We start from the raw sequence: 20673 nt of genomic DNA, 5'->3' as shown, positions 1-20673 counted from the left end.
TTCAAATGTCCATCATATAATCAGAAGCAGTTTGACAGATAACTGATCTGGAAACGACTCCTCTATTGCAATGCCCATAATTTGCAAAAATATCTTCGCATATTTTTAAATATCTCAAAAATGGAGACATATATTCACATCTGGCATTCCTGATGTGAACTAAATGCTGTTATTGACATTTGTGGGGGATGCGAGTGCGCATGATGTGTTCACACGGCGTGCATAGTTGCACTGCAGTAACTGACTAGGCCGATTTGTATACTATGAACCATATGAACTAGGTTTTATGTCCGTTTTCACGGTAAATCTAATTGTCCCTCTTATTCTCGCTCTCATATCGCTCTCATTTCCGATCTCATTCTCGTTCTTACGCTCATTCCCGTTCTTATTCTCATTTTCATTCTCGTTCTCATTTTCTCATTTTCTCATTTTCTCATTTTCTCATTCTTCATTTTCTCATTTTCACATTTTCTTATTTTTCTCATTTTCTCTTTTTCTCTTTTTTTTATTTTTCTCTTTTTCTCTTTTTCTCTTTTTCCCTTTTTCTCTTTTTCTCTTTTTCTCTTTTTCTCTTTTTCTCTTTTTCTCTTTTTCTCTTTTTCTCTTTTTCTCTTTTTCTCTTTTTCTCTTTTTCTCTTTTTCTCTTTTTCTTATTTTCATATTATCTCATTTTCTCATTTGCTAAATTTCTCATTTTCTCATTATCTCATTTTCTCATTTTCTCATTTTTTCATTTTCTCATTTTTTCATTTTCTCATTTTCTGATTTTCTCATTCTCATTTACTGTTTTCTTCATTTTTTCATTTTCTAATTTTCTCATTTCTTATCGTCAATGACACAAAAATTCACAAGCGTCGGTGTGTCGTGTCAGCCTTTAAAGCTGGTGCAATGTACTGTTGACGCTTTTGAAATTATGTTTATCTCATTGGCAGTTAACGATTTGCCCTACAGAAGATGAACTATTTTATATCCTAGTGGAAGCACAATATTTGTGCAAGAACGAGGCTTGAGTCTTGTTTCGTTTCGCATAGCTTCCTTCCTTGTTCTAGCTATTTATTGATTCTTTGTTTTTAAGAGAGTTTAAACTTTGCAGTTCATTCGCCTCTATTCATACTATCATCGCTCCGTCAGGTGCTCGTTGCAGCCGGCTCTGTTTTGGAAGCACAAAAAATGTATAAGAATTCTTCCAATTTTAAATTGCTGAAAATTTACACAATCTTTGAGAAATCCCTAATAGACAGAAAGAGCTTTTAATATTATAGTCCATTTCATAAAAAAATGGGACACTAGTGAAAACTTATTGTTAGCAAAAATATTTTGAATGGTTTTTATCGATTTGGTGAAATGAATTTGAGGATTCTGGAATATTTGCATTGGTAGTCTGTGAACAGAATACTTCAAAATCTATCAAAATTAAATCGAGAAAATACATGACACTGATACAGGTTCAAAAAGAGTTAGATCCAGCATTAAGTTAAAAGAATCACTATTATTTCTATACACCCCTTCGATAACTCTGTGATTCGACGGTTGTCGTTTCAACCTATTAAAATTGTTATCTTTGTATATAAAACAAGATTTTTTCCTCTCATCATCACAAGAGACATGAAATTTGGAAAAAAAAAAAGATTTTTTTTCGATGCCAAATGACTTAAAAATGCATGCATGCATCTGGTGTCATCTCGAGAAAAAAAAATTCGGTCGAAAATCGTCGAGAGTTTTCATTGGTTTACGTGTCAACGGTCGAAATTCAAGAAAATTTTCAGTCCAAACAGATTGAGCGGTACATAAAATGATAATTCGAGTATTTTAATATTAACTTTCAGCCTTGAGAAAACTGTTGAATTTTCGTTCTCGCATGGGCCATTTTTTGTAATAATTAATATAGATGATATTTTGAAAATCATCAAAAAAAAAACTCTCAAGAGATGATAACGTTCTGCTCATGAACAAGAATTTCCATCTGTAGATAAATTAATTGTGATCTTTTATTCAATTCTTTGGAGCTGTTCTGACTATTGTTGAAAAAAAATTGATGGTCTCGTCTAGCTCAAACATTCAGGAGCTAGTTATCATCAGCATTTTTCTATCGGAACGGTTTGATGAATATTACCACCACTCAGGCTCCGACATACGGTCCGCCAATCAATGACACGAAATTACGCCCGGCAAGAACGTTGGAACCAGACAGAAAAGCTGGCACCGCTTCGACGGCTCAACAATAGCTCGAAACCCCGACCCAAATGATTCGCAAACATGTTTTCAGGTCACGACAATGTTGCCCCATCCGTATCCAATTCACCATCCTTCCTGGACCAGCTTGGGTGCTGAATCTCGCTCCACTTTTCGTGCCATATCTTTCCATCTTGCGAGCGCTCTCTTTCTGTGGCTTTCTCACATCCGAGCAGCAAGAGGAATGATAGCGCACACACACACCAGGCATCCCAAGGACGCAGACATAGAGGCGTTGCATTCCGGGCTTGCCGGTGAAGAATGCTTGCCAAAGGACACAGCACCATTGTACCCGGGACTAGTTATTAGTAATCTGATACAGCTCGCTGCGGGGCCAGAACCGGAGCAAGAAACTCAATTTGGAATTCATGTTCATGCAATTAAATCGCACACTCGTCATACAGTGTAATCCATTGTGTCCACTCGCTACAGATTCAGGCCAAAATGGTCCGAGAGTGGATTACGCAACCGATATTTAGTCCACTCACACACATCATTTCCATATAATCGCTTTAGGTGCTCTGGTTGCCGCCGCTATGGCTCCGAAATTCGCCCCCGAAGGGGCGGCTGTGTCCGGACACGAATAAGGCCGAGCATCCCAGCATAAATCATACACTTTATGTGAGTTATTGTCAGCGCGTATTTACCATTCGCTGTTTTCTTGCCTTCGGGCACTCGTTCCTCTCCAACAATTTCTTGTCATCAACGCTCCTACACAGGATGAACGATGAACTCGCAGCTTCCACCCCCGTACAGATCTAAGCTTCCCCGGGCCCGAAAGGATTGACCAGTAGGAGAACCGAAACACCGATACCACATCTCCGGGCACAATGTTGTATTCAGAGCTGTGTTCAGTCAGTCTGTCAGTCCGTCCTTCCTCCCTCCCTCGCGCATACTTGGCCATTCGAGCTGGTTGTGTACATCGGAGGGATTGTGGTTTTGTGCATTCCGTATGTGCGGCTTAACACTTTCGACTTTGATGACAAATAAATTCAACCTAAATTAGAGACAATTGTTTGTATGCCGTACGAACGCACGAGTGTTGGCGATTTTGCACATCCCGCCACTGTTTCATGCCAATCTTCGCCGAGTTGTGAATTCAGAAATACGTGACAAGTGTCAAGAAACTTGGCACTAGGGAGTCAAAATGCTAATCATTGGATAATTTTCAGAACTGTTTTTTGAACGGTTCAGTAACAAAAATATTCAATATGTATAACACTGGTTTTTTTCATCCCAAAAATGTACCCCAAACGGAGTTGGATGCACCCGTTCAAAATTAATTGAAACTTTGTGGAAATGGATATATTAATCCCCATTATTCCGCGCGGCGTATGACATAATATAGCAAAGTTTCTCGCTTTATTGGGGAAGTAACTTTCCTTTGCAGCTCCTATTTGATACCCGAGTCGATAACATATGAGGACGCGACTTAAAATCTCAACTAGTGATAAACTATAGTCACGCAATTCGCCTTGGGGAATACCGTAACTTGAGTCATTTCACGTTATTCGCCGCGCGGAATAAAGAGGATTAGCTAATTACATTTTCGCATACCCAACTTGAATTATTAGGGTAGGTGTATATATATATATATATATATATGTACATATATACATAAAAGGCATGAAACGTCGATATCTGGCTCGACCTATTTTGACGAAATTATGTACGGAATACTCGGTAGGCATCCTATATTTAATACTGACTAGCTGACCCGGCAAACTTCGTCCCGCCCAACATTTGTTTTTTTTTGGTTATCACATCAACGTTTCCTTAGTATGCGCTGTTCATGGGTCCAATCGCAAAATTATTCATTGATTGATCTTCTAATCTGCCCTTCACAAATACCTTTTGCTATAAAATTCCTAGTACTTCTACCAAAACTAGACATTATAATATCAGATTATTTTCAGACACAATTCTCGTTCCAGATTTTTCAACCGCTCGCAAATAACATGTTTCTCCGTTACGTTACATGCTAAAGTTGGTTTTATTTGCTTGATTAATTCGCGAGTAATGCAGAAATTTGTGTTTCATTTGTATGGCAGAACCACCCCCCCATCCCCTTTGAGAGGGGGGTGGAGTGTTTAACCACCATATAATTGTTTATTTCACCCTTAAACCTCCATATGCCTAATTTGGTTTAAATTGCTTGATTAATTTTCAAGTATTGCGGAAATTTGTGCTTCATTTGTATGGCAGCCCCCCTAAAAGACAGGAGGATCTAACCACCATAGAAACATTTATTGGACCCTAAAGTTACCTTATGCCTAGTATGGTATAATTTGCTTGAATAATTCTCGAGTAATGACAAAAATTGTGTTTCATTTGTATGGCAGCCCCCCCTTAGAGAGGGGGAGGGGTTTCAAAGTATCACGAAAACCTTCCTGGCCCCAAAAACCCCTACATACCTATTTTCATGTTGATCGGTTCAGTAGTTTCCGAGTCCATAAGAATCAGACAGACAAACAGATAGACAGAAATCCATTTATATATATATATATATATATATATATATATATATATATATATATATATATATATATATATATATGTATATATATATATATATATATATATATATATATATATATATATATATATATATATATATATATATATATATATATATATATATATATAGATATTTTAATAATTCAACCGTCGTCCGTTTTTCATGCAGAACGAATTGATTTACGTTGTTAAATGACAGCCCTGAGTTTCTGGAGAGCACGTGTGTAGATTCAATGCGCAAGCGTTGCTGGAATCATGGTATGCGACTGCACAGAAACGCGAGAAATTGTGATTCGAAGAAAAAACAACAATCTGGAATTCATCGACTCCATACGACTCTCTCCATGATCTTCTTCAATGCCAATCCCAACGTTCGTCTTCCTACCGTATTATTACTTGAGTCATTTTTATTACTATTTTGTTGAGATTTTTATGTCAAGCAATAGGCTTTGAATATATTCTGAGTGATAAGCTTTAGAATATGTGTGACCATAGTGCAAGTCAGAAGGGTTTCTTTGATGAAAAATCCCCCAGTCGCTCTGAAGGAACACGAACAATAATGCTTAAAAAATTAAACATCGAGACCCTACCACAGCTACTTCATTCATTATGAACATTATTTCTCATTTTGAATTAATATTTATGAACATGCGGTTTGAGGAGACGAAACAAACAAGAGAGTGGAGGGAGCTCGATGGATGTTTATGTGTATCGTATGATGATTCGATGCGGCCAGGACAACGTTATTCTACGATGTAGTCAGCAGTACCAATGTTGAGGTAGAGAACGAACGGCTGTGATTCCTACGACACAATAAACAGGAGCAGCGTGAGGAACTTTTTTTTTCTATTATAGTGACTTTCAACACATTTTGGCTGGTTCATCACTTTTACTTCCATTTTTGGAAGAATGTCGGGAGTGAGAATTGAACTCGTGACCCTTAGCAAACCTTTTTTTGTGCGGGGGATAGGGACCGCATAAAAAAATTGCATAAAAAAAATCGTGCAAAACTTCACCAGTAGCTTTAAAAAACCGTGTCCGTTACACATTTTAAAAAAAAACTTTTTTTGTGCGGTAGATAGTGACCGCATAAAAAAAAGTTTCCCCCGAGAAAATAACACAAATCTCCGCCGTTCACCGTTCAATTTCATGTTGTTTCCCTGCTTTGCGATGGAACACTTTGCGTCTTCAGTTGCGCGTGGCTGTTTTGTGCTTTTAGTTGCATGCCGAAACGTGATGCTGTTAGATATCATGTCATGCAAAAACTTAGATTAACTTAGAGCACTTGATACACACAAATAGACTTCTTTTCATATACCACACAAAAAAATCGCCAAAAAAAAACCGTTTTCTAATGAAGAATTTTTCAATAATGCGATTATTCCCAAAAACTCCGATATATTCTGTACAAGGTTCATTATTCATTATTATTATTATTATTCATTTTCCGGCATTTATTGCTCAGCTCTTGAAAAGTTCCTATTCGTTGTGATCGAATCTCATCATTGATTTAATTTAACGATAACCACGACATATAGATTTTGCGCCACATAATTTGATAAACGAGGTTCCCTTCTACACTTCTGATATTGAACTCACCAGGAAATGCTTTTACTCCAGAGTTTTTAACAATAGAGAATGTTGATAATGAGAATTGATCAATGCAGATAAGTCATTTTCAAAAGCTACACGAGAATTATTGTTGCCATATAAGTTCTGACATTAAATAAGTACGCTTAATCAGGGTAGCAAAAACTCAAAATTATTTTACTGCTACGACAAAACATTAAGAGGCCATCGTATCCAACCACCAATACTCTGCGGTTCATAACAAACAAACCGAACTTCATGAAACTGACACTCCCTCATGTATGAACATTTGGATTTTGCATTATTTAAAAAAAACTACCAGGGCACAATGAAAAGAATATAAGCGCGCAAACGATAAACGGTAAACGGTAAACGGTAAACGGTAAACGGTAAACGGTAAACGATAAACGGTAAACGGTAAACAGTAAACGGTAAACGGTAAACGGTAAATGGTAAACGGTAAACGGTAAAAGGTAAACGGTAAACGGTAAACGGTAAACGGTAAACAGTAAACGGTAAACGGTAAAGGATAAACGGTAAACAGTAAACGGTAAACGGTAAACGGTAAATGGTAAACGGTAAACGGTAAAAGGTAAACGGTAAACGGTAAACGGTAAACGGTAAACGGTAAACGGTAAACGGTAAACGTTAAACGGTAAACGGTAAACGGTAAACGTTAAACGGTAAACAGTAAACAGTAAACGGTAAACGGTAAACTATAATCGGTCAACGCTTCAAATCAACACTGCATCAAGTATGGAAAAGTTCATTCGATCATTTCTCCCTACCTAATTATAAATCACTCTTGTATCTGCTTTGAACAATCATGGCGAAAAGAATGCAGCAAGCAATCGTGAGATTGCACGATGAATCGTTTTACACTCTCCGACTATATTCATTCGGGACTGAGAGTGAACATAACAAAACAAAGAATGGAGAACAACATCCAATGCATGAATACTCCTTTGGAAGGATCGCACGAAACAAAATAACGAGTGAGACAATTGATTGCTATTTGAGTGAAAAACGAATGATTTTACAGAGACACCCACTGGCTCAAGCAAAAGCTTCCAATTTGATACTCTCGCCATCTAACCTCATTCCGAGAGGCAAATGAGGGAATGCAAAATTCTCTGAGAATAGATGAGCGGAATCGAGACAGTATTTTTCCGTTAAACTCGAGAATGAACTTTGCGAAGATGATAGGTGAATGTTTTCTGTCTCAAATGAAGTGAGGCATAAACGGAGAATGGAGGGTGAGTTTTATCTGTGGATGACTGTTGTTGAACGAATTTCGATGCGATTTTACCCATACCTGAACTGCATACGAGCGATTCAATCGTACACAAACACTCTTCACCTAACGGTAATTGAATATTTCTCTTTGGTACGTCTGTGCCAGATATATTTTATGTTTTTTATTCATATTCTGAGAATGCATTCTGAGGCGAAAAAAATGTGCGTCAGCTCAACACGATACCAAAAAAGAAACGGGAAAGACCAGAGGAAGCACAATATTTATAGTACTTTCGCCGACGGTATGCACCAAACGCTCAAAACTGAGTGCGTTCTTAAGAAGAATTCAATTTTTATAAAATTTTGCGGCTTCAATAGCTTATTTTCAAAGCAATTTATAAGCTATAGAAACGAGTTGAACTTACACCGCATTACAGAAATTTAAGACATAGTCCTACGCCCAAACTGACAATATATTTTTCGGAGCGAAACTTCCACGGCGGAAGTGTAAAGAAGTGCGTAGCATTTACAGTACTCAGATGCATTGAGCTGTTTATTTCAAGTATGAGTATGAGTATTTCTTTCAAGGATAAACCGATAAAAAACATAAACAGTGAGTATCATGTGGCAAGAATCCAAGATGGTCGTAAGACGATGACATTGTTTTCAGTGATAAAATTTTTGTCATGGATTGATCAGCGTGCTCTCCCTCCATTGATACTATAGTAAAACATCATGTTTGGCATGGTTCGACCAATTTACAGAGATAATCGACACTCCGAAACTGTTGGCGGGCTTCAAGTAGCAATCATAGAGACTTGGAGCTCTACTGACATAGCGTTGGAAATTGCTAGAAAACTTCAAGAACCCGTGGTTTGGTTTGGTTTGGTACTTCGGTACATCTTCAAGAGTTCTACAAACCCAGAAATATTTCTGGTACTTAGGGGTTTTTCTGGTAATCCTGAAACACTAAATAATTCCTAAAAACTTTATAGAAATTGGATAAAGCGTACAAAACAACAGAATTCGTCCCTTGGGTGTTTGTAAATCAATTTAATCTCGTTCACGTATGTTCCATGAGCTAAGCTCATGGTAGTATGAATATTAAACGCACCTTAGTTTGTAGGCAATGCAATGGATGATGAAAATCGACGACATGCAAATATACCCAGCTCCCCAAAAATAGATCCAATGCATAAACAACAGATCGTATTATCGAGGCAAAATTCTAGTTTATCCGTGGCTGACGCATTTGAAATAAAAAAACGCCATACTGAACAAATGAATCATCAACAAGGTATCGTTGGTTTACAGAGGGTTACAGACCTTCCTGCAAGAATTTATAATCCAATTCCCTAGGAAACATGACGCACCGTCGCTATTTCACACGTGCTTTATCTCCTCCAGATTGGCCAGAATAGCTGGCATAAAAGCGATCCGCAAGAGTATCTGAGTGCGCGCCTGCCCTCATTTAAATATACATGCTCCCGAGAACATCCACATTTGCCCCTCTCCCCTCATGACAAAATACCTAGGATACCTCCGCACCGTGTGCGTCAATCGTCGAAATTAAGGCATTGAAGCCACCCAAATTAACCCAGATTGCAGCGGCGCTTCGTCGCAAAACCAGGCCACTGCAAGAACGATTACCCATGATTATGGCACGACCGGAATTAAAACATTTCTCATGTTTATTTACCACCCAATTTATCAGCCAGCCAGCCAGCCAGCCAGAGACCGCCTGATCCTTATCCGATCCCCCTGCCACACAGACAGACAGACGGTGTCTCAGGGCAAACAACACAACACACAAACAACACAAACACACGCCACGCTAAAGGCACAGGAAGTTCTCTCTCGGTGTTAGGAAATTTAGTCGGATGATGGTGTGGTTTTAACTTTTACGACCGACTTTTTGCTCTCGGGTGGGGGGGTCACATCCTAATAATACCTTGCACAAACCTCAGCGCCACGGCAAACTTGGCTTCTGGTGAATGCGGCTCGGATGCTAGAGTATGGATAACTTCTGGTCGTGTTGAAAAATGGTTTTCCTGTGACCGTGTGTCTGAGAGCGCATAGGGCGACTTTAGGGTGATAATAACTGATGATGGGCGCAAGCTGATGAATATATACATTCGAAACGGTATCCGGACGGAAATAGTTTATACCCGAAAAGGGTGAAACAAAGCCAAGGGCGCCGAAAGCTATGAATATGAATTATGTATTATGCACCCATCTGCATAGTCGTTTAAATTAAAGTTAATCTTGGAATGCTCCCCAAAAGCCGATGAAAATTAAAATTTGATCTGCGGTGGATACCTACCGGGCAAATTGATTTCTCCAAGCCGATATATAATCTGAAAACGATAAAAGAAAAAAAATATTTATTAATCGAACGCACATGCTATGGGAAGCAATTGGGGAAAATGGGATCCTAATCCCAGGAAATCTCTTTTGAGGCTGTTGGAAAATTGCCCCTGGGAGCTATTCGAGGTAACCCCATTCGTTACCCGTTCTTTCGTTGAATGACGTACCATACCGAACCGAATCCAAATCGCATTCTCTGAATTCAAATTAATCAATTTTGCGACTTATTCTGTGACACAGAACACACACACACACTTGATTGCCGACTGTTTGCGGTGCATACAAAGAGGAGAGGATTAAACCGGGTTACTACCGGTTGGCTAGCCGGACGGTTCCGGATTTATACGCGGGCTCAGCGACGGCTTTTTTTTGTTTTTGTTTGGCGAAAAAGTTTCTGTTGGTCGAGCGAAGCCGGTTGGAAGGAATCGCAATTTACATTACAAACAGATTGGAGGATTTATTTCACAGGAGTTTCAATCAGTACACCGGACCAAAATATTCGGAATCTGAGCTACGGGAGTTTTAGCAGTCGGAAAATTGGTATAATGTTGCACTTGTTAGTACATATTCCTAAAATCTCAAAAGGCTAATGTCAGATGTAAATTATATCATTAGTAAAGAATAAAGGGTGTGTCACATCAAATTGCATCACGGAAAAAACGCTGTAGAAATTCGCCCAGTAGACCGATCCTTTTGAAAATTTTGGACAGTAAAATAAAACCTATTAAACAATTTTTGGCATTTTCTTTTTATTCATATTTCGAGCCCAAGCCCGTATGCTCGCACCTTCCTCTTTACCCCGTCCATAAGGTTCTGTACAACGTCAGGTTGTAGTTTTTTTTGAACAGAAATCCATTTTCTCTTGAAGTCCGCCTCCGATTTGACAACTTTTGGGTTCTTCCGGAGGGCCTGCTTCATAATCGCCCAATATTTCTCTATTGGGCGAAGCTCCGACGCGTTGGGCGGGTTCATTTCCTTTGGCACGAAGGTGACCCCGTTGGCTTCGTACCACTCCAACACGTCCTTTGAATAGTGGCTCAAAGCGAGATCCGGCCAGAAGATGGTCGGGCCCTCGTGCTGCTTCAATAGTGGTAGTAAGCGCTTCTGTAGGCACTCCTTAAGGTAAACCTGCCCGTTTACCGTGCCGGTCATCACGAAGGGGGCGCTCCGCTTTCCGCAAGAGCAGATCGCTTGCCACACCATGTACTTTTTGGCAAACTTGGATAGTTTCTGCTTGCGAATCTCCTCCGGAACGCTGAATTTGTCCTCTGCGGAGAAGAACAACAGGCCCGGCAGCTGACGAAAGTCCGCTTTGACGTAGGTTTCGTCGTCCATTACCAGACAATGCGGCTTCGTCAGCATTTCGGTGTACAGCTTCCGGGCTCGCGTCTTCCCCACCATGTTTTGCCTTTCGTCGCGGTTAGGAGCCTTCTGAACCTTGTATGTACGTAGGCCCTCCCGCTGCTTGGTCGGCTGGACGAATGAACTTGACAAATTCAGCTTATTGGCGACATCCCGGACCGAACTTCTCGGATCACGTCTAAACTGCTTAACTACGCGCTTGTGATCTTTTTCACTGACGGAGCATCCATTTTTGCCGTTCTTCACCTTCCGGTCGATGCTTAGGTTCTCGAAGTATCGTTTTAGTACTCTGCTGACCGTGGATTGGACGATTCCCAGCATCTTACCGATGTCCCGATGTGACAACTCCGGATTCTCGAAATGAGTGCACAGGATTAATTCACTACGCTCTTTTTCGTTCGACGACATTTTTCCAAATTTACAAAAAATTGACATTGAAGCATGGCCAACGTGATCTATACACTCTTATCTGATTATAAGCGAAAGCTGAAGATATAATTCCTAAAAATTAAATTTCTACAGCGTTTTTTCCGTGATGCAATTTGATGTGACACACCCTTTAGTGCATTTTCGACTACAAGATAAGGATTAAGGAGTAGCAAGAAAAGTGAGTTCAAGTCTGTCTGGACGACATTCAAGACATCGCTGTGGATAAACATGGAAAATTTTGGTAATAATCCAAAAATACTGTGCAGCACCTTCCGCAGAACGGTAATCGAAAATCCAAATCAAATAAGTTGTGTGGAGACGGCGGCGACGACAGCGGCTTTTAACCATCAGTTTTGAACCGAAGAACAGAGGTCTCACCGCAGCTTTCTTCACATCCGAGTTGAAACGTACTGCACTTTGACACCATCCGGAAACAATTCTCGAACTCGCGAAAATTGAATGATCGAACGGAAATGGTCACCAATGAACCCGAAACCACTCCTATATTCATATAAGCCCTCTCTCGACAAAAAAAAATCATAAAAATATCATCTTCGGCAGAAAAAATGCTTTTTCGTGTGCTGAAGGGTGAAATGAACAAATAAAGGCACATTTTTCAACAGTGTTGTTTGCATGTTTGCATGTATGGGAACAGGTCACTCTTTCTCTCAGACTAAACGTCAGCTTGAAATTTTACCAAGAAAATAGGACAAAATATGTGAACGGAAATTTGCATCTCCCAAGCGTACGTACTTCTCGAACCGCGAATTTGCTTGATTTGATGAACTTCAGGTCCTCTGTTTCGATTTTGACATGTACGTCGAACGCATATTGTTTAATCAATAGGCATTATCGCAGCAAATGGTTATCAACATTTTGCCTAATCATTAAATGGTATGCGTAGAAATTAAGTGAGCAGATGGTATGGAGGCATATCCTTCAATGCAATCTTGAATAACCGAGCCAAAGCGTTGTGTTCGTACCCGCTTTTGTAATCCGTGTTAGGAAAACACTTTTAGAATTGCAAAAAAAAAACATGCGGGTGCAGAAGTACCCCCGGCTTGAATGTATCAACAACTTCAACTTCTACGTTTTATACTATAGAGGCTTTAAACTTGAAAATTCATTCGCCTCTAGTGTCTGCACGATTTTTCCTGGTTCCTAAGTTTAGAGGACCGTGTTAGGGAAACATATTCTAGTCTGCGCAAAGGCAAGCGAGTACAAAAGTACTCGCAGTTTGCATGTATTTGCAATGCCGATTTCCCCCAGACACCTTGGTTTTGAAGTCTGTGTTAGGGAACACATTTCGGTGAGAACAAAAGTCTCCCATACTTTCATGTATTTAAAATGCCGAAATCCCCAATGGTGCTTGGTTTTGATGGCTGTGTTGGGGAAATCGTACATCGGGCCAATCAAAACGAAGCAGTTTGAGCGTTTAAAAACGCCTGTTGGTGCTGTTGTACAAATGACTGAGAATATTACATCACATTTTAGTATGAATCTTATTGGATCTTATTAAAATTAGCATGGAAAGTGTTTTCTAAGATTAAAAAGGAAAGCATAAACGTGAATCTGTATTCTTTTGGGGCGTGGGCCGTGTATGTGGCAAAGTATGCGGAAGGGTTAGTGCGTGCTTATTTGCAATGTATTTCTTGTTTCGCTCTCTCATATTGCTCTTATATTATTATGGCATATCTATATCTATAAAAATGGATTTCTGTCTGTCTGTCTGATTTTTATGGACTCGGAAATTACTGAACCGACCTACATGAACATTGGTATGTAGGGGGTTTTGGGACCGGGAAGGTTCTTATGATAGTTCGAGACCCCTCCCTCTTCTCTAAGGGTGGGGCTGCCATACAAATGAAGCATTAATTTCTGCATTACTCGAGAATTAACCAAGCAAACGAAACCAAATTTGGCATGTGGAGGTTTTAGGGCGCGATAATTATTTCTATGGTGGTTAGACATTCCTCCCTCTCTAAGGGGTGGCTGCCATACAAATGAAGCATAAATTTCTGCATAACTCGAAAACTAATCAATGAAATGGAGCCAAATTTGGCATGTGAAGATTTTAGGAGACACGAAACGTTTCTATGGTGAGTAGACACTCCTCCCCCTCTCTAAGAGGGGGCTGCCATATAAATGAGGCATAAAGAGGGGGCTGCCATAAACTCAAGAACTAATCAAGAAAATGGAGCCAAATTTGGCATGTGAAGGTTTTAGGGGACAAGAAACGTTTCTACGATGTATAGACACTCCGGGGGGCGCTGCCATACATATGAAGCATAAATTTCTGCATAACTCAAGAACTAATCAGACAAACAGAGCCAAATTTGGCATGTGTAGGTTTTAGGGGACAATAAATGTTTCTATGGTGGTATGACACTCCTCCCCCTCTGTAAAGAGAGGCATATAAAGGTTTTAGGGATCGTATCGTGTATATGGTGCTTTGACACTCCTCGCCCCCCTCTAAGAGGTCCGTACAAATGAAGCATAAATCACTGCATAACTCAAGAACAAATCAAGCGAATAGAGCCAAATTTGGCATGTGGAGGTTTTAGGGAGCAATAAAGGTTTCTATGGCGGTTTGACACTCCTCCCCCTCTCTGAAGAAGGGGGGACTGAACAACTCTTGAACTAATCAAGCAAATGGAATCAAACTTAGCATATAGAGGTTTCAGGGATCGATAAACGTCTCCATGGTGGTTCGGATTGTATCACATTTACCCGAAACCCACTCACCAGAAAGACAGTTACCCGAAAGACATTCACCCGAATGTAACAATTACCCGAATGCGACAGCTACCCGAATGTAACATCTACCCGAACTGACACTTACCCAAATGCGACATTTATCCGAATGCAACAATTACCCGAATGTAGCATTTACCCGAATGCGACAGTTACCCGAATGTAACAATTACCCGAATGTAATATCTACCCGAATACGACACATACCTGAAAGAATTGGGAAGTATTCGTATATTTATTTCTGATCAGTGTTATATGAATATCATATTTGTCTCGTACGTTCATTCTCAAAGTATTTCTCGTGGGTGTGTGATTTGAGAAATAGTGGCGTCGAAAAAAATCCTTTCCAAAATAATGAAATGTGAAAAATTACAGTTTTCTAACGTATTATGAAGTTTAATCATTCATATGGATGACGCAGCCCGTTTATTTAACACGTTGAGTGCCACGCGATTTTATAGCGACTTTCCCGTCAGGCCACGCGCTGATATCGTAGTACAGCAATGCGATGCGCAATACTGGAAAAATAGAATTTACTCGATGGAAATTTTTGAACGTATTTGGGCCATCGTTTCTTATCGTAAGAAGATATTTTTGCTCGAAAGCGGTAAAATTTCTGCGAAAAACAAAATTCCACCTTTTTATCACAGTTTATACTGTCAGTTACCGGTGACTGACGCGGCCTGAACGGAAAGCTTGGTGTCAGTCACCGATGAACTTGTTAAAAGAAAGCTGACAATTTTGGATACGTACGTATGTATGGCACTGAAGTGCAATTTAGATTATAAATTTGTTTTTTCGCAAAATTTTTTTTTCTGAGATCAAATACCATTGCATTCATAAGTAACCGGAAAAGCGTAATGCACCAGGTAAACGTATGCCGTCCGACGCTCGCTAACACTCGGACCTGACTAAGGGATCGTCTCCTATGTTTCAAACAAACCGGGCAATCGGTAGAACACAGGTTTGCTTGCGAGAGGCCGCCGCTTCCGTAGAAGTAATTAAAAATTGTTGCGTGAGCGTTTAATCTGAAAGACCCTGTATACAAATAAAAACCATAACACGAAGACATTTTACCGATATTGTGACAAATAATAGAAAAACATCAGATATATCCATTCATCTATCTAAATTGAAATCGAAATGAAAGCTTGTTCAAGGTCGGATTTGTTTGAAATGATTTCTCAGAAGAAAAATATTATTGCACGTTTACGTACCATTGAAACGAGCGAAGCTCGCGAAACTTCCACAATTTAACGCGTCAAAAACTTCACAATCCCTTAAGCTGGTATTTTGTGTACATTTCCAAGCCACCATAGCATTCAGCCGAGGAATCGTTACTTCTATCGAACGCAAACAACGCACCCGTAGTCTACCAGACGCCAAAATCGCTCTCTCAAGCCTAAACAAGACCTGGAACCCAAAACGTGGAAGGGCCAGCGAAACATTTTCACGATAGACAGACAGACAGACTGACGTGTTGTGTGTTCATTGTAACGCCAGCTGGCGGCACAATTTTGGTTCACTCAAGCGAGACTGCGTTCGCAAAACAACTCCGTTCCGTTCGGTGGCGCCTAATGTCAACACGAATGCCGAAGCTGGCAAATCATCGACCACTGACTGTTATCATCACACCAGTTTGGCAAATTAGCATAAGCGCTTGCTGGCACAGCGTTGGTGGGATTGGCTGAATCAGGAGCGGGAAGCCGTAGGAGACAAACAGAACCACCGATCAATTACCTAGAACCAATGTTGACTTTCGGGGAAGTGAAGTGGATGATACGGTTTTACCGATAATTAAATTACAACTGGAGCACTCTCTTCGGGGGTCATTGCGAAATGCGGAATGGTATGATTCATGGTATCATATCTGCATCAAGTGTGATCTTAGTCAATTAAACCACTATGTGTGACTTTCACAAGTGCAACAAACGAACATAAATGGTTACAATTAACACGCAACGGTCGACGGGAGACCAAGACAGAAAAGAGTGCACGGATCAACTGGCCAAAACATGGTTCAAAGGGTCAACTTGTGCAATACCCGTCGTCTGTTGAGCGTCGTCACATGGCGTCGAAGTTTCCACTCTCCGGGGAGAAAGTTATTAATTGATGGCCGCAGCTCCGCAGCAGAAACATAAGACCGAAATGATGCCCTCTCATGGCGTTATTATTGGTGGTGATATTTCACTCCAGACGAGGAAGGAATCTTGTTAATTTATTTACATATAATTGTACGCTTTTTTTCTTGCTTCTCGCGATCCCTTAGCCCTCGAGGAGAAGAGGAAATATAACCTTTCTTCGGGTGGTTAAGATGACTTATTAATTAATTTATGTGGCTCGTTATGAGTAAGTTGATTAGGAGGAAGAAAGAGTCGCGAGACTTATGCGTTCATAAATCAAACAGTCTATCGGTAGCGAAGGGTGCACTGTTACACAGGATGAACTAATAAATCAGAAGAAATGTGAGATGCACGAGTCGTTTTATTGGAGATGTGTTTGCATGTTGGTTTATATTGCGGTTTATATGTACAGTCAACCCTCTTATAAGGCGGTGAATGCGTACCGCGTTATATGGAAACCACGCTATAAGAAACTCGGATTTTACATACAAACCAGGCTAATCCGTAGCGCGTTGTATGGAAACCATCTACCATATTGTATGGAAACGGCGCTATAAGAAACTCAGAATGAGTACAAATCACATCATTCGTACCGCGTAGTATGGAGACCAATGACAGATCATAAAAGGAAATGATGAAAAAACAAAACAAAAAGAAGAAGGGTCTGAGCCTAGGGGCACGGACAGAAGTTTGACGTAGGACTGTAATTGTTCAGAACAGTTGTTTTTTAAATGTAATTCTTTCCATTGTTCATAAATCTGTTAGTTTAATTCTTTTGACATTCTAAATAGTAGCCCGGTGTGTACTCATAATCGAGAGCAGTAGCTTTTTCGGTGGAATAATGCTCGTTTGCAGATAATCACATTCAAGTCGTATTGGTTGTACTGCTCAATCTATCATAGAAGGAATTGAATCATTGAGAATTATGAATATGAGCCATGAAGATTAACCCTTTGCGGTCGTTTGTCTGTTCTCAGTCACCACAGCAAGGAATCATACTAAATACATCATTAAACGATGATATAGTTTTTTTTTCTAAACGAATTTCAATGTCTAGTGAACTTTTTCACGAATGTATACGGAGTTTCTGTGGCTAATAAGTAACGATACTTGATATTAACAAAATATTGTAGGCGTGGAAAGATAAGAGGATCTTTTTCAAGGGAAAAATTATTCCGACCGCACAGACCGTTAGTATTTCATTTCGTTTCATTTTTGTGATGCGATGTAATAACGATCTCAATAGATCCTCGCATGATAATCGCTGCGATTCTCCTAGTATTGATATCATTTTTCGCTGTACAATTGCCCATGATGCCGCAGCCCGGAAAACACTCTCTTATGATGTTCGTCACCCCGTTATATACAAAAGTCATTCCTTAACTGGAATATCTTCAACTGGACTTATCTATGACAGGGCGTACGTTAACTGGGATGCAAAGCAGTTTTGTATCAATAATAGATTTTATCTTCAATTCGAAGTATTGTTTTTGCTGTTTTGCAGTCAAGTTAGCGAGTAAAATTTGATAAGTGTATTGATTTTTCGGCCCAATTAACGAACCTTTTTTATTTGTTAAATTGTACACTTGTGTTATTATTTCTACTGTTGATGTCTCAGGCGAAAAAAAAGCTGGATAAATTTGCTGCCTAATGGTATATATTATAACAGATATCGTAAGAACGATTTAGCGTAATATGCATTTGAAAACTCTCAGACAAACATTACATTTTTTGTAGAGTGATCCCCTATATAGAAATCAAAGATGTAGTCCTATGTCAAAACTAAACCAAAAATTTTCATTCAAATGTTAAAATTTCAACTGCATTCGGGTGCTCTTCTCTGATAAAAGTGGATCCCTACCTAGATGGGGACTTCGGACGTTGATGATGCTGAAGTGAAAGAAGTGGCTTCGCATACTCAATCTGCACATTATTTCTGTAACCATTTTTGAAGTATACTGATTTTTTAAAAACAAAACACAATACGCTTGTGCACATTTGTGAACTTTACAACAGTTCATTTTGCAAACGTTTATCTTCGAGGTACTAGTAACAGCTGAATACTACTTAAATAATGAGAGAGTGCAGAATTCATTCAAACTCTTATGATCATACTTTCTCTTTAACATTTCAGATAAACCCCTTCCGCTTTCTGCCGTACTGTTTTCTACCGCTCATCTAACCCTGCTTAATAACCAAACGAGTGCACCTTTTCCATAGATCTGCCTCAAGCTCATCAAGTAGTTTGATAGGTTTGGCAATGACAGCTAATTTTGCAGCACATCTTGACTTGCGAATCATATCCTCTAAGCCGGAGCTTGCCTGAAACCGATGTCGTAAACGGCTAAAAGATTATCTTGAATGTTTATATAAATGTATCCAGTTAAAATCATGCATTGGTTGCACGAAAAGATCTGATGGGACGTTGTTGAACGGAAACCGCGCTATAAGAGTACCGCGTTATAGAAGGGCTGTCGCAATTTCATCGCCGCGTAATATGGAAACCGCGTTCTGAGAGTACCGCGTTATAGGAGGGTTGACTGTATATTAGTTTACGGTCACTTTTAATATGGATGCAATCATTTAGCCTCAACTGTTGCTGTTACAATATTGAATTTTTGGCCTAACTAAACACAGAACATGCTGGAAAAAAGTGAAAGATTCCGAATGCTTATACTCGAACATTTCTTACTGGATCGGAAAGATGTTTGCATCAATTGATAGGTATTATTTCTAATCATCTATCGCAACTAATAAAATGTTATTTTTCGTTAGATAAACAATTGAAATACCTGCAAATGTTGAACGTTGTTTAAACGCCCTAATTGCCTCCTTTTGATTGGCCCGATTTACGATTTCCCCAACACAGCCATCTTAACCAGGCAGCCTTGGGGAAATCGGCATTGCAAATACATGAAAGTATGGAAACTTTTGTTCTCACCGAAATGTGTTCCGTAACACAGATTTCAAAACCAAGCAGTGTTGGAGGAATCGGCATTGCAAATATATGAAAGTCTGGGGTATTTTTGTTCCGACTGAAATGTGTTTGCCTAACACAGGCTAAAAAACCAAGGGAAAATCGACTTGGCAAATAAATGCAAACCGCGAGTACTTTTGTACTCGCTTGCCTTTGTGCAGACTAGAATATGTTTCCTTAACACGGTTTAGCTGGGAAAATCGTGCAGACTTTAGAGGCGAGTGAACTTTCAAGTTTGAAGCCTCTATAGTATAAAAAGTAGAAGTTGAATTCGTTGATTCATGCAAGCCGGGGGTACTTCTGCACCTGCATGTTTTTTATGCACTACGAGGAGTGTTTTCCTAACACGGATTACAAAAGCGGTACGAACACAACGCTTTGACTCTGTCATTTAAGATTGCCTTGAAGGATATTCATATCTTCTGCTACAACGCCTATTGATTATGCAATCTGCGTTCGACGTATATGTCAAGATCCAAACTGAATGCCTGAAGTTCAGCAGATCAAACAAATTCGCGGTTCGAGAAGTACGTACACTTGAGAGATGCAAACTTCAGAGGGAAATGTAAAATAAAATAATTGTTTGATAATTCTTCCGTTCACATATTTTGTCCTAGGCGTCAAAGGACTGTCATTAAATTTACTTGTAACGAAGAACATAATCTATCACAATGTATGAATTGACCTCACATGGCATTTATTCAATCTCTTTACTCACAAAGCAAATATATTGGATTCAATTGACTTCGGAAATTGTTTCATTCAATCAAAAATTTAATCAATACAAACAAATGATTGCTAAGCTAAGGTAGCCCCACGTCAACCTTGAGGTTATATCATAGATATAACCCACCCATTTTTTTAATACGTTTTGAATATTAGATTCAAAATATTCTTTTGTGGGAGTCTTGAACCACTGCTAATTTAATTTTTTCGGTTTCGTTTTTCGACATTTGTTCTGAGGCTGATGTAATGGAGGCGAAATCCTCATTTAACGTGGATGATGAATCGAAGCGGCCCAAGTCTCCAGGATGACGCGATCTGAGTCGACCGCCGCAGGCAAACCTGTGTTCCACTGATTGTCCG

The 20673-nt window shown here is 39.6% G+C and overlaps 1 protein-coding gene across 2 annotated transcripts in view; it reads right to left on the bottom strand.

Moving 5' to 3' along the window:
• Positions 1-20673, bottom strand: part of LOC129767563 (protein unzipped) — a 296485-nt gene that overhangs the window by 170030 nt on the left and 105782 nt on the right. For both annotated transcript variants that reach the window (XM_055768596.1, XM_055768595.1), the window contains exon 3: positions 9899-9932. The gene's annotated coding sequence lies outside the window, so the exon portion shown is untranslated. The remainder of the gene's footprint in view (positions 1-9898; positions 9933-20673) is intronic.

Source organism: Toxorhynchites rutilus, chromosome 2, assembly GCF_029784135.1.
Source record: "Toxorhynchites rutilus septentrionalis strain SRP chromosome 2, ASM2978413v1, whole genome shotgun sequence".
In the NCBI taxonomy this organism is placed as follows: domain Eukaryota; kingdom Metazoa; phylum Arthropoda; class Insecta; order Diptera; family Culicidae; genus Toxorhynchites; species Toxorhynchites rutilus.
This window is presented reverse-complemented; position numbering and strand designations above follow the sequence as displayed.